This window comes from Artibeus jamaicensis, unplaced genomic scaffold (assembly GCF_021234435.1).
Source record: "Artibeus jamaicensis isolate MK-2021 breed Jamaican fruit bat unplaced genomic scaffold, CSHL_Jam_final contig_465, whole genome shotgun sequence".
Lineage (NCBI taxonomy): Eukaryota > Metazoa > Chordata > Mammalia > Chiroptera > Phyllostomidae > Artibeus > Artibeus jamaicensis.
The window spans coordinates 20,576,874-20,588,360 of NW_026521843.1; the positions used below are offsets into that span (position 1 = coordinate 20,576,874).

Below are 11,487 nucleotides of genomic sequence, written 5' to 3' on the forward strand. Positions count from 1 at the left end.
CTCTAACCAACTAAGCTACCTGGCCAGCAAAGACTATGTTTTAAATGTAGTGACTCTAAATATGTCTATTTGAAATAGCGATGTAAGTGGAAAAAAATGACATTTCACTTGTTATTGTGCATTACACCAGTAGATCATTAGAATTAGAAATTCTGTGCTTTAAAAATGGTTATGCTTATTTGAATTTATGATATGATTGTTTTAAATATATTTTAAATACCTACTTTATTCAAATTCCATGATTAAACCATTGCAATTAAGGAATGTGATGTGGCCCCTCTAACTATAGCCATTTACAAAAAATGGTAAATTGACTTGTAAAACAAGCTCTTGGGTAGGTACAACCCAAGATTAATTCTAGGGTTTGTACTTGAACTTCTAATGATGCTTTGTCATCTTTTAGAAGAAAGTAGGTTCCCTTTTCTATAAAGGCAAAATGAAAGTATACTTTTAAAATTTAGAAAATATAGACAAGCTGATTTGTGTCGTGTTTTTTGCTTTAAATTCTATTAAATATGCATGTTCTTTTTTCATCTATAGTGAAATGAGTCAGAAAAAATTACAAAATTCATTTGCTCTTCAAATGACCAGAAGCACCAACTAAGTCTATCTCTTCAATTTTTCAAGAGTTCTAGGCATGTAAAAATGCTATTCATAGCTGCATGGAGAAAGGCTACTACCCAAGGAAATACTTCGAGCCATCAAAGCTTCTACTGCCCATTCTGCATCGAATTTGACGCCAGGGTACAGATATGAGTGAGCTATAAACCTCCTTCAGTCAAATCAGGATTTGAAGGATTAAGTTTAGATATAAATGTTAGATTTAGCCCTGGCTCGGACAGCTCGGTGGATTGAATGCCAGCCTATGAACCAAAGGGTCACCAGTTCGATTCCCAGTCAGGGCACATGCCTGAGTTGCAGGCCAGGTCCCCAGTAGTGGGTGTGTGAGAGGCAACTACACATTGATATTTCTCTTTCTCTCTTTCTCCCTCCCTTCCCTTCTCTCTAAAAATAAACAAATAAAATATTTTTAAAATAAATGTTGGATTTTTAAAAAATGAGATAACTACATATAATAAGTATGGAGGGAAACAAATTTTACTTTTCTTCATTTTTAAATAGTATTCTATATAAATACTTTATAAATTAGCATTTGGTAATCTTTATAAAGCACCTACTTTGAAAAAAGTATTTTGTTTAACTCCTTGTGTAACCAATTTGGAAAACACACATTCTTCTTAGTTATATTTACCTGTCTGTGGTTTTATGCCCGGCATGGTAAATTAAATGACCAAATGAATACCAGCAATGGATGTCAGGCTGAAGTGACTGTAGCCTTAGTTTTACTAGGCTTTCCAACTCTCAGAGTAAAAAGTATATGGTAATAAAAACCCATGGACAGAATTAAGTTTTACATTGGGTCTATATTGTAGCTCTCTATTCTGGACTAAGAGACAGCAGGGTCTGACTTAGCAAAATGTAAATAAAAGGGCAGAAATAAATAATAATGCAAACTCATTAGAGAACGTGACTCTGGACCTTTGGAAGGTTGGCTTGTGTTCTGTATGTGTGTGTACTTATTTGACAGGAGGGGGAAATCCTAAATTTAGGATTTGAACAAGAGTTATTGGATTAAATGTGAGACAACTTAGGTTATATTTAAAAGTAGAGGATTAAAGACTATACTCTCAGGGATCATTTCTATAGTTTGTTAAAGGTAGAGGATTATAACAATTTCATTCTATAATCCTTAGAAATTCAGAGGAAGGTAGTGTATTGAATAAAACATGGTTACAATACTTGCAGCTCCTCACACCAAGAGACAGAGTCTATTTTTCCAGTTCTGTAATCTGGTTTTAGCCCCGGGACTTCCTTTGACCAGAGGACATTCATAAATGTAAAACAAGCAAAGGTTTGAAAATGGCTTGACACTGGGGTTTTTTCCTGCCTTAATTCTTGAAAATTTAAGACCACCATGTAGAGAAAGAAGGCTGGCCCAGGAGAGGATCAGACACGTGTGTGGCAGAAGCAACCTGCTCTAACTGAAACCCAGGAACAATGATGACCCTGCCAGATGCCAGATGTGTGAAGAAGACCATCCAAGACTACCCAGCTCCAGCTGAGCCACGAACTGGTTACAAGCTGTCCTGTATCAGAAATAATGCCATACCAGAAGTAAGCTACAGCTGATCCACAGAATCATAAGCAAACAGGGTAATTACTGTCTCATTAAAGTCTGGAGCGATTTGTTACATAGAAAAACAGGGAATCATGGTAACTTACCAGAAATATTCTCTATAAACATTAGGATTACATTAGAATTCAGAGACAGAATAAAAGAAATTTAATCTCTTCTTAAGGGTAAGGCTTAGAGTTATAGAAAATCCTGTTGTCTCAGACAAGTATAATAAATATATGACATGGTACACTGCCACTAGAAAGTGGCAAATAAGTTTCATCAACTTGGAGAAATTGAGAATGGGTACTCAGGTTGCTGGACTAAAAAGTGTTTAGGAATCAACAGAAAAGGGTTGATTGATTGATTATGATGGATTAGCGACAGTCAAGAATGATGGTGGTAAATCAGAAAGGTGGGATCGCTGCAGCACCAGACCACAGTTTGAAAGGACATCTCGTGTTTATTTCTTGGAGACAGAGTGGTCCTCTCACATTTCTAGTCAGTGTTCGCAATCCCAAACGGAACCAAAGCACTACTTACAGGAGATGTTTCAAAAACTCCCTTTACTATCCTGAGTTAAGTATCAGAGGGAGCATCATCTCCCCTGTGGAACCCTGTGCCTTCTCGCACAACCAAGTTTAAAAACAATAAAGTTTTAGCAACAAAAACACAGGCAAACCACAGAAAGTTGAACTATATGGAAGTCTGACGACAACGAAACTTTCAGCCAGACCCAGCCAGACTGGTAAGAGGGGCGAAGCCAGCAGTGGAGCGGGGTCAAGCAGGAAACCAGGGGAAACGACCCAGCGTGCAGGCAGCTGTGGGCAGATCCCAGGTTTGGAGTGGCAGCGGGCGGACCCACTGAGGGCACAAGGCAGCGGACCCACTGAGGGCTGACAACAGTCACACATTTGCACACAGATAAACCAGTGAAGGAACGAGCGGTGACACAGACCAAGCAGGCCCCAGTGGCGAGAAGCAGCAGAGGGGACCACTATTGTCCCTCGCTGACCCCGCCCCCAAATACAGCATCACAAACCAGCGACCTGGGTGGCCCTACCCTGATGAACATCTAAGTCTCTACTTCTCATATGTAACAGGTGTGAACAGAACAAAACATTATGGCTCGAGAAGAACTCAAAGTCCCAGAGCCCATAACACTAAGTGACCAAGAAATAGCCAAACTTTCAGATGCACAGTTCAAAACACTGGTGGTCAGGATGCTTACAGAACTGGTGGATTTTAATCACAAATTAGAGGAACATATGAAGGCTAAACTGATTGAAATGAAGGGAAATGCACCGGAAACCAATAGTGATGGAAAGGAAACTGGGACTCAGATCAAGGGAGTAGAACAGAAGGAAGAAAAAAATGACCAAACAGAAAAGGATGAAGAAACAAGAATTCAAAAAAAGGAGGAGATGCTTAGGAACCTCCAGGACATCTTTAAACGCTCCAACATCCAAATTATAGGGGTACCAGAAGAGGAAGAGGAACAGCCACCAGTGGAAAACTTATTTTAACAAATAATAAAGGAGAACTTTCCCAACCTGGCAAAGGAAATAGACTTCCAGGAAACCCAGGAAGCTCAGAGAGTCCCAAAGAATTTGGACCCAAGAAGGAACACACCAAGGCACATCATCATTACATTAGCCAAGATGAAAATAAAGGAGAGAATCCTAGAAGCAGCAAGAGATAAGGGGACAGTCACCTACAAAGGAGTTCCCATCAGACTGTCAGTGGATTTCTCAAAAGAGACCTTCCAGGCAAGAAGGGGCTGGAAAGAAGTATTCCAAGTCATGAAATCCAAAGACCTACATCCAAGATTGCTCTATCCAGCAAAGCTTTCATTTAGAATAGAAGGATGGATAAAGTGCTTCTCAGATAAGACCAAATTCAAGGAGTTCGTCATCACCAAGCCCTTATTATATGAAATGTTAAAGGGACTTTAACAATGACTTACCTAAGAAAAATAAGATAAAAAAGATGAACAGTGAAAGGACAGCAAACTCACAGTTATTAAGAACCACACCTAAAACAAAAGCAAACTAAGAGGATAGCTAGATCAGGAGCAGAACCATAGAAATGAAGATCACATGAAGGGTTAGCAATAGGGGAGTGGGAGATGGAGAAGGGGGGAGAAGGTACAGAAAATAAGTAGCATAGATGGTAGGTAGAAAATAGATGGGGGAGAGGGCAAGAATAGTAGGGGAAATCTAAAGAACTTGAGACACGTGGTCATAAACTAAAGGGGGGGAATGGTGAGGGAGGGGTGTGCAGGGTGGAGGGGAATGAAGGGGGAAATAGAACAAATGTAATGGCATAATCAATAACATATATTTAAAAAATAAAAATAAAAGGTCTTAAATATAAATGAGAAATGAAAATAGCAATTAATAATAAAGATGATTATATTACTTTTTCAACATTATTCTATGGAACTGTTAGAGGAGGCTGAAAATATTTAGACTGTACCAAGAAAACTAAACAAAATATTAAATAAATAAAACTATAATTACTTCCAGAAAAAAAGTTGGTATTTTAGATCATATCTTTGTTTTCTATTTTATAATTTTGCTCTTGTTTGTATCTTGTTTCAGCTACTTTTCTTTAATTTTTATTTATTTTTAACATGATATAATAACTATTTAAATATAATAGATAATTTCAAACATTTTTAATATATGAATTTTACAACGTAAAGTTTTTTAAGCACAGATTTATCATAAACTTTCACATGTAGTATTTCTACTATTAATTAGTTTAAAGTCTTTGCAACTTTTATTCACATTTCCTTATTGGCTTATGATTTTTAGCTGCATTTCTTAGTTTCCAAATAACGACTGAATATACCAACATTTCAAGTGCACACAAAACAAATTTCATGATTGAATAATGCATGTTCTATATGCACTTGCAAATGCCATTGTTGGAGGCAGTGGTCTATTTATGTAACCAGACACTTACGTTTATCACACTTATGTTTATATTCTCTGTATACTTACTGATTTGTTTTTGTCTGCCTGTGCTCTGAGTTATGGGGAAAGGTCTGTTGGAGTCTTTCACTATTTTAGATTTGTCATTTTTCATGTAATTCTGACAGTATTTATCTTATATATCTTGGATCTCTGCTGTTAGGTTCATATAGGTTCATATGAATGTAATAATGTTATTTTTTCTGCACATTGACCCTTGTATGATTATGAAATTTGCTAATTCTCTCTTATTACATTTCTTGCCAGTAAATCTGTTTCCATTACTGACATGCTAGCTTTCTTTTGGTGTGATGTATCTTTTCCCAATCTTTCACTTTAACCTTTCTGTGTCATTATATATAAAGTGCTTTTATCAGTAAATGTGATTATTTTTTAAAATCCAGTCTTACTGTGCTATTTGAATTTCAGTATTGTGTCAACTTATACTAAATGTATTGTTTGACATTTTTGGTTTTATATTTAGCTGTTACTATTTTGTTCTATTTGTCCGACCCATTTTATATTCTTTCTTCCCTTGTGGATGAATTATTTAATTATTGATCCATTTTTCTTTTAATTAGCTTATTAATTATACATTCATTACAATGACTTCAGTGATTATAATATGGAACTTTGATTTATTACAGTCAGAGAGAAATTATTTCTTTACTCTTTCCTGAAAAATACAATGACCTTAAAATACATTTATTCTATATATTCCCCTCCCTCTTATTGTGTATTTCATCATGCATTTTAACTACACATAAATTTAATGCATCCCAATATATTAATATTATTGTTTTATACAATCAAAACCTACATATATAATTCATTTTTCTAGAGCTTTCATTCCCTCACAAATTTCTTAGCTTCCAACTTTGATCACATTTCCATCTGAAGAATCCCCTTTTAGTGTTTTTATTTAAGTGTTGGTATGCTGAAAATAATTTCTTTAGTTTTTGTTTGAGTGGAATCATCTTCGTCATCTTTATTTCTAAAGGCTATTTTCACTTGCTAAATTATCCTAATGGAGTAATCAGTTATTTTCTTTAAAGACGCCATTCTGTCCTATTGCCACTTTTTTGTTTCTGTTTAAAAGGCAGTTCTCAGTCTCAATGTCCTTTTACCTTGCTGCTTCCAAGGTTTTTTTATTTGTCTTCTCTTTCAAGTTTTACTGTGACATGCTGATGTCTGAATTTCTTCATTTAACTTGTTTTGGATTCATAATACTTTTTGCTTGAGTCACTGCAGTTGAGGGAACTTCAAACATTATCTCTTATAATATTGCTTCTTCCCCTATCTTCTTTCCTTCTGTGACTCCAGTTGCCTGTACCTTCTTAGTTGTCTTTACTACGTCCCATGTGTCTCCTTTTACTTTCTTCTATGCTTTCCACAAGTGGTTCACCTTCAGCAGAGATTTTTTTACTCACTTCTTTTTTTAGCCCTCTTTTTTTATTTAGATGCATTTTATTTATTTTTTCCTTATTTTTAAAAAAATTGTGTTTGTTATTGTTCAAGTAAAGTTGTCTGCATTTACCCCCTACCACCCCCACCCCCATCCCAACCATCCCTACTTCCCTCCCCTGATTCCACCCCCATCCTTGGTTTTGTCCATGAGTCCTTTATAGTTGTTCCTGAAAAACCTTCCCCTCTTTCCCCTCATTATCCCCTCCCACCCCCCTCCCTCTGGTTACTGTCAGATTGTTTTTAATTTCAATGTCTCTGGTTATATTTTGCTTGCTTGTTTGTTTTGTTGATTAGGTTCCACTTAAAGATGAGATCATATGGTATTTGTCTTTCACCAACTGGTTTATTTGGCTTAGCACAGTGCTCTCCAGATCCATCCATACTGTCACAAGGGGTAGGAGCTCCTTCTTTCTTTCTGTTGTGTAGAAAGAAAATGTACCAATTGTGTAAATGTACCACAGGTTATTTATTTATTTATTTAATTGTTTGTGAAGTACAGTCATTCGCCTTTTCCCCATAGTTTTTTGATCCATTCATTTACTGATGGGCACTTAGGTTGCTTCCAGAATGTGGCTATTGTAAATTGTGCTGCTATGAACATTGGGGTGCATAGATTCTTATGAATTGGTATTTCAGGATTCTTAGGGTATAATCCCAGCAGTGAGATGGCTGGGTCAAAGGCAGTTCTATTTTCAGTTTTCTGGGGTAATTCCACACTGTTTTTTACTGTGACTTCACCAGTATGTATTCCCCACAATGCACTAGGGTTCCCTTTTCTCCTCTCCATCACCTGTTATTGGTTGATTTGGTTATGATAGTGATTCTCACCAGTGTGAGGTGGTATCTCATAGTGGTTTTAATTTGCATCTCTCTGATGGCTAGCAATACTGAGCATCTTTTCATATGTCTCTGGGCCTTCTGTATGTCCTCCTTGGAGAACGTGTCTATTCAGGTTTTTTGCCCATTTTTTAATTGAGTTGGTTGCCTTCCTAGAGTGAAGTTGTGTGAGTTCTTTATGTATTTTGAAGATCAAACCCTTGGTCTCCAAAATATATGAAGGTATATTGGCAAATATGTTGTCCCATATAGTTGGTTTTCTTGTCGTTTTAATGCTATTTTCTTTAGCCATGCAGAAATTTTTATTTTGATAAGGTCCCCTTTGTTTATTCTCTTCTTTATGTCCCTTGCTCTAGGGGACAACATATCACTGAAAATATTGCTGCATAGAATATGAGATTTTCCTGCCAATGTTCTCCTTTAAAACTTAAATGGTGTCACAACTCATATTTAAGTATTTTATCCATCTTGAATTTATTTTTGTGTATGGTGTAAGTTGATGCTCAAGTTTCATATTTTTGCACATAGCTGTCCAGTTCTCCCAACACTATTTGTTGAAGAGACTATTTTTACTTCATTTTATGCTGCTTCCCCCTTTGTTGAATATTAGTTGATCATAGAGACTTGGGTTTATTTCTGAGTTCTCTGTTCTGTTCCATTGGTCCATGTGTCTCTTCTTATGCCAGTACCAGGCTTTTAGATTACAGTGGCCTTGTAATACAGTTTGATATCAAGTATTGTGACCCCTCCTACTTTGTTCTTCTTTCTCAAAATTGCTGCAGCTATTCAAAATCATTTATGGTTCCATATAAATTTTTGAAATCTTTGTTCTATATCTGTGAAATATGTCATTGGTACTTTAATAGGGATTGCATTGAATCTATTAATTGATTTTGGGTTGTATGGACATTTTGGTGTGGTTAATTGTTCCAGTCCATGAGCATGGTACATGCTTCAATTTTCTTGTGTCTTCCTTTATTTCTTTCTTCAGTGTTGTATAGTTTTCTAAGTATAGGTTTTTTTTATCTTCTTGTTTATTAGTAGCCATCATTATTTTAATCACCTTCCAGTTTCGTCCAATCTGTGGGTAACTTTATCTATTGAGTCATTAATTCACATTATTAGTTTTTAGCTCAAGAATTTCTATTTGTTCTTTCCCATTACAAAACTGTTCTTTGATAAAATTCTTTCTGTTTTTATCCATGGCTCTTGAACACATTAATCACAAATCTATGTCTGATGTCCAAACTAAAACAAGGATCATCTGTGATTTGATGTTAGTGATGATTTTCCTGTTATTTTCTTTTGAAAAGGTATGCATAGTTACTTTTTTCATTGTGTGCTAAATATTGTAGATGAAACATTTAGATCCACAAGTAGTACTCTATTCTTTCAGACTGAATTGACCATGTCCTGTCTTAGGCAACCTGTGAGGGAGTGGGTCACTTTATTTAATGAGAGAATGAGCTCATTTGAGGATGTGTTACCACTTTGGGAAGATTTATATACTTCTGATCACAGCATCTCCTTAGTTTACCTCTTAGAGATCTCAACAGGCAACCTGTGAGTGACTACTAACAGACCTTTTTTATTGGTTAAGAACTCTCATTTTTGTTTGCTCTTCATGAATAAATTTATGATTACTGTGTTGATTTGCAAGCATTTTTTTAGTTTCATAGTCTCTCTCTCCAAGCACCTTAAGAATTCAATAAATGTTATGAGAAAAGAATAAGAGAGAGAAAGAGGATTTGTCTCACTTCTCAGCAATTCCCCTCATATTTGGATGTTGGCCTCACAAGTTCTGCCTGTCTTGGGAATTTTGTTCTCCAACACTGTCAGATTTCCAAAGTTCCACTTGCTTCTCTGGTTCTTGGCAACTAGTTATCCTCTACCTGGTTTTTCTACCCAGCACTAAGATTTGGCAAATTTTATATGGGATAAAGTTTAACAGCAAGTTGGGCTCTTCTTTTTATGTCTTCTATTTCTCCAGGATCTTGGTCTCCTGTTGTTAGCTAAATAGTTCTGGATGACCTCAAACAGTTCTTTAGTGTATTTTACCTGGCTTTTCTCCTTGGTTTAGTGGTGACTTTGGTCTGCTATAGCCTATTCTATCATAGCTATCATCTACATGCTTTTGTTACTTTCTGGACCTATTTAAAGTATCTTTAGTCAGTGAGGTGATTCATGTATTTTACTTTGTCCTATTTATACTGATATATTTCTAAGTATGCACATACAAAATCCCATTGCTGGATTCAATACAAAATGAGAGTTATAGCATTATTTCTTCATTTTACAAACATTCAGAATTTCTAAAGGAGTTGCTTGTATTACACAGTAAGTGGCAGAATTTAAGGTAAAGAAAATAAGTCAGCATGTCATTTAACAATACTATAAATTCATAAATACTCATGATTACCAAAACATTCAAGCCATTTTAATTATAATTATTGACTATTTCTAATTTTGTTAATTAATATTAAGTAGCTACTGTTTCATTCATATGGTAATCAAATAACACTTGGTAAAGAATAAATGATAGCTGATGTTTTTATTTTAAAGTACAAATAAAAATAAAAACTTTAAACTGAGAAGTTTTTCTATAGAGCCTTTTCCAGAAAGCAGAATTTTCATTGTTTAATATAATTTGTGGATGACATTCAGCTAGTTCTTACAGCCAAGAGTAAAAATAATATGATGAAAGTTTTGCTGTACGAAGACAGGTTGTGCATATATTCCATCTATTTATTTATTTATTTATGGACAATTGATGCATGGATAATTTTAAAGGTTACATATCTGATGGTTAGCAGATTTGGGACTAGAATTTCTTACACATTTCTAGATATGATAATGAATACCAGAAATGGCCTAATAGTGGGAGGCACAGTCTTTGCCTCTGGGAGCTCTCCTTTTAGTGTATTAAGTGCCAATTGAGCTGTTTAACAAAAACATATGAGGCTTTAAAGAACAGAGAAAAAAATTTTAGTTCAGAGAAAGAATTAAACAATTTGGGCAGGATTTGTCGATAAAGTAAAAGAGTTTAAAAAATCTATAAAAGTAAACACATTGAGACAAAAAGGAAACACATTGAGACAAAAAAAATTTTGGACAGCAATGCAATATTTTCACTACCTCAGTACTTAGCTCTGGGCCATTATCACAAAGGGGAAGAGAAAAATAAAGACTTCTTGAGTTCTCTGGACTTGGGAAAACATCCTATGATGATTTTAAAACAAACTTTGAAGGTGGCTTCTATTTAAATACCACACTCCATGCTTTTTGCCATGAAAGAAAGAAGAGTATATCAATCATTTGGACAATGTTTTGATTTCTCATTGTTCATTGCCATCCCAAATCTTACCACACAATAAGAATTGGTTGGGTGCTTGCTTCCACAGCATATATACTAAAATTTGAATGACACAGAGAAGATTAGCATGGCCTCTGTGCAAGGATGACATCCAAATTTGTGAAGTGTTTCATATTTTTTAGTTGCTGATTTCTCAATGGATATGCTCCAAGCAAGAAGAGAATGGTGAGAAATATTCCAAGTAATGAGAACTAGAGGCGTGCAACTAAGTCTACTATATCCAGCAAGGCTCTTAATCAAGATAGAAGGCCAAATAAAGAGCTTCCAAGACAAAAGAAGTCTAAAAGAATAAACCTCCATCAAACCAGTTCTGCAAGAGATGCTAAAGGGACTGCTCTAAGGAAAGGAATGAAAATAGAAAGACAGAGAGGAACAGAGGTACAAAAATGGCAATGAATAAGTACCTATCAGTAATAACCTTAAACGTAAATGGATTAAATGCTCCAATCAAAAGACAAAGAATAGTGTCATGGATAAGAAAGCATGACCCACACATATGCTGCCTACAAGAGACCCACCTCAGGACAAAGGACCATCACAGACTAAAAGTGAAAGGCTGGAAACAAATTTTCCAAGCAAATGAACAAGGAAAAAAAGCTGGGGTAGCAATTCTCATATCATACAAAATAGACTTCAAAAAAAGGGCCATAAAGAGA

General features: G+C 35.5%; 1 non-coding gene and 1 pseudogene across 1 annotated transcript; both read left to right on the plus strand.

Annotated features, from left to right (window-relative positions):
- The first annotated feature begins 1,676 nt into the window (after positions 1–1,676).
- Positions 1,677–1,766, plus strand: LOC128627735 (uncharacterized; annotated as a pseudogene).
- A 9,077-nt stretch (positions 1,767–10,843) lies between these two features.
- Positions 10,844–10,950, plus strand: LOC119050466 (U6 spliceosomal RNA). Its single transcript, XR_005082750.2, has one exon. It is a non-coding gene; the product is annotated as a U6 spliceosomal RNA (small nuclear RNA).
- The last annotated feature ends 537 nt before the right edge of the window (positions 10,951–11,487 follow it).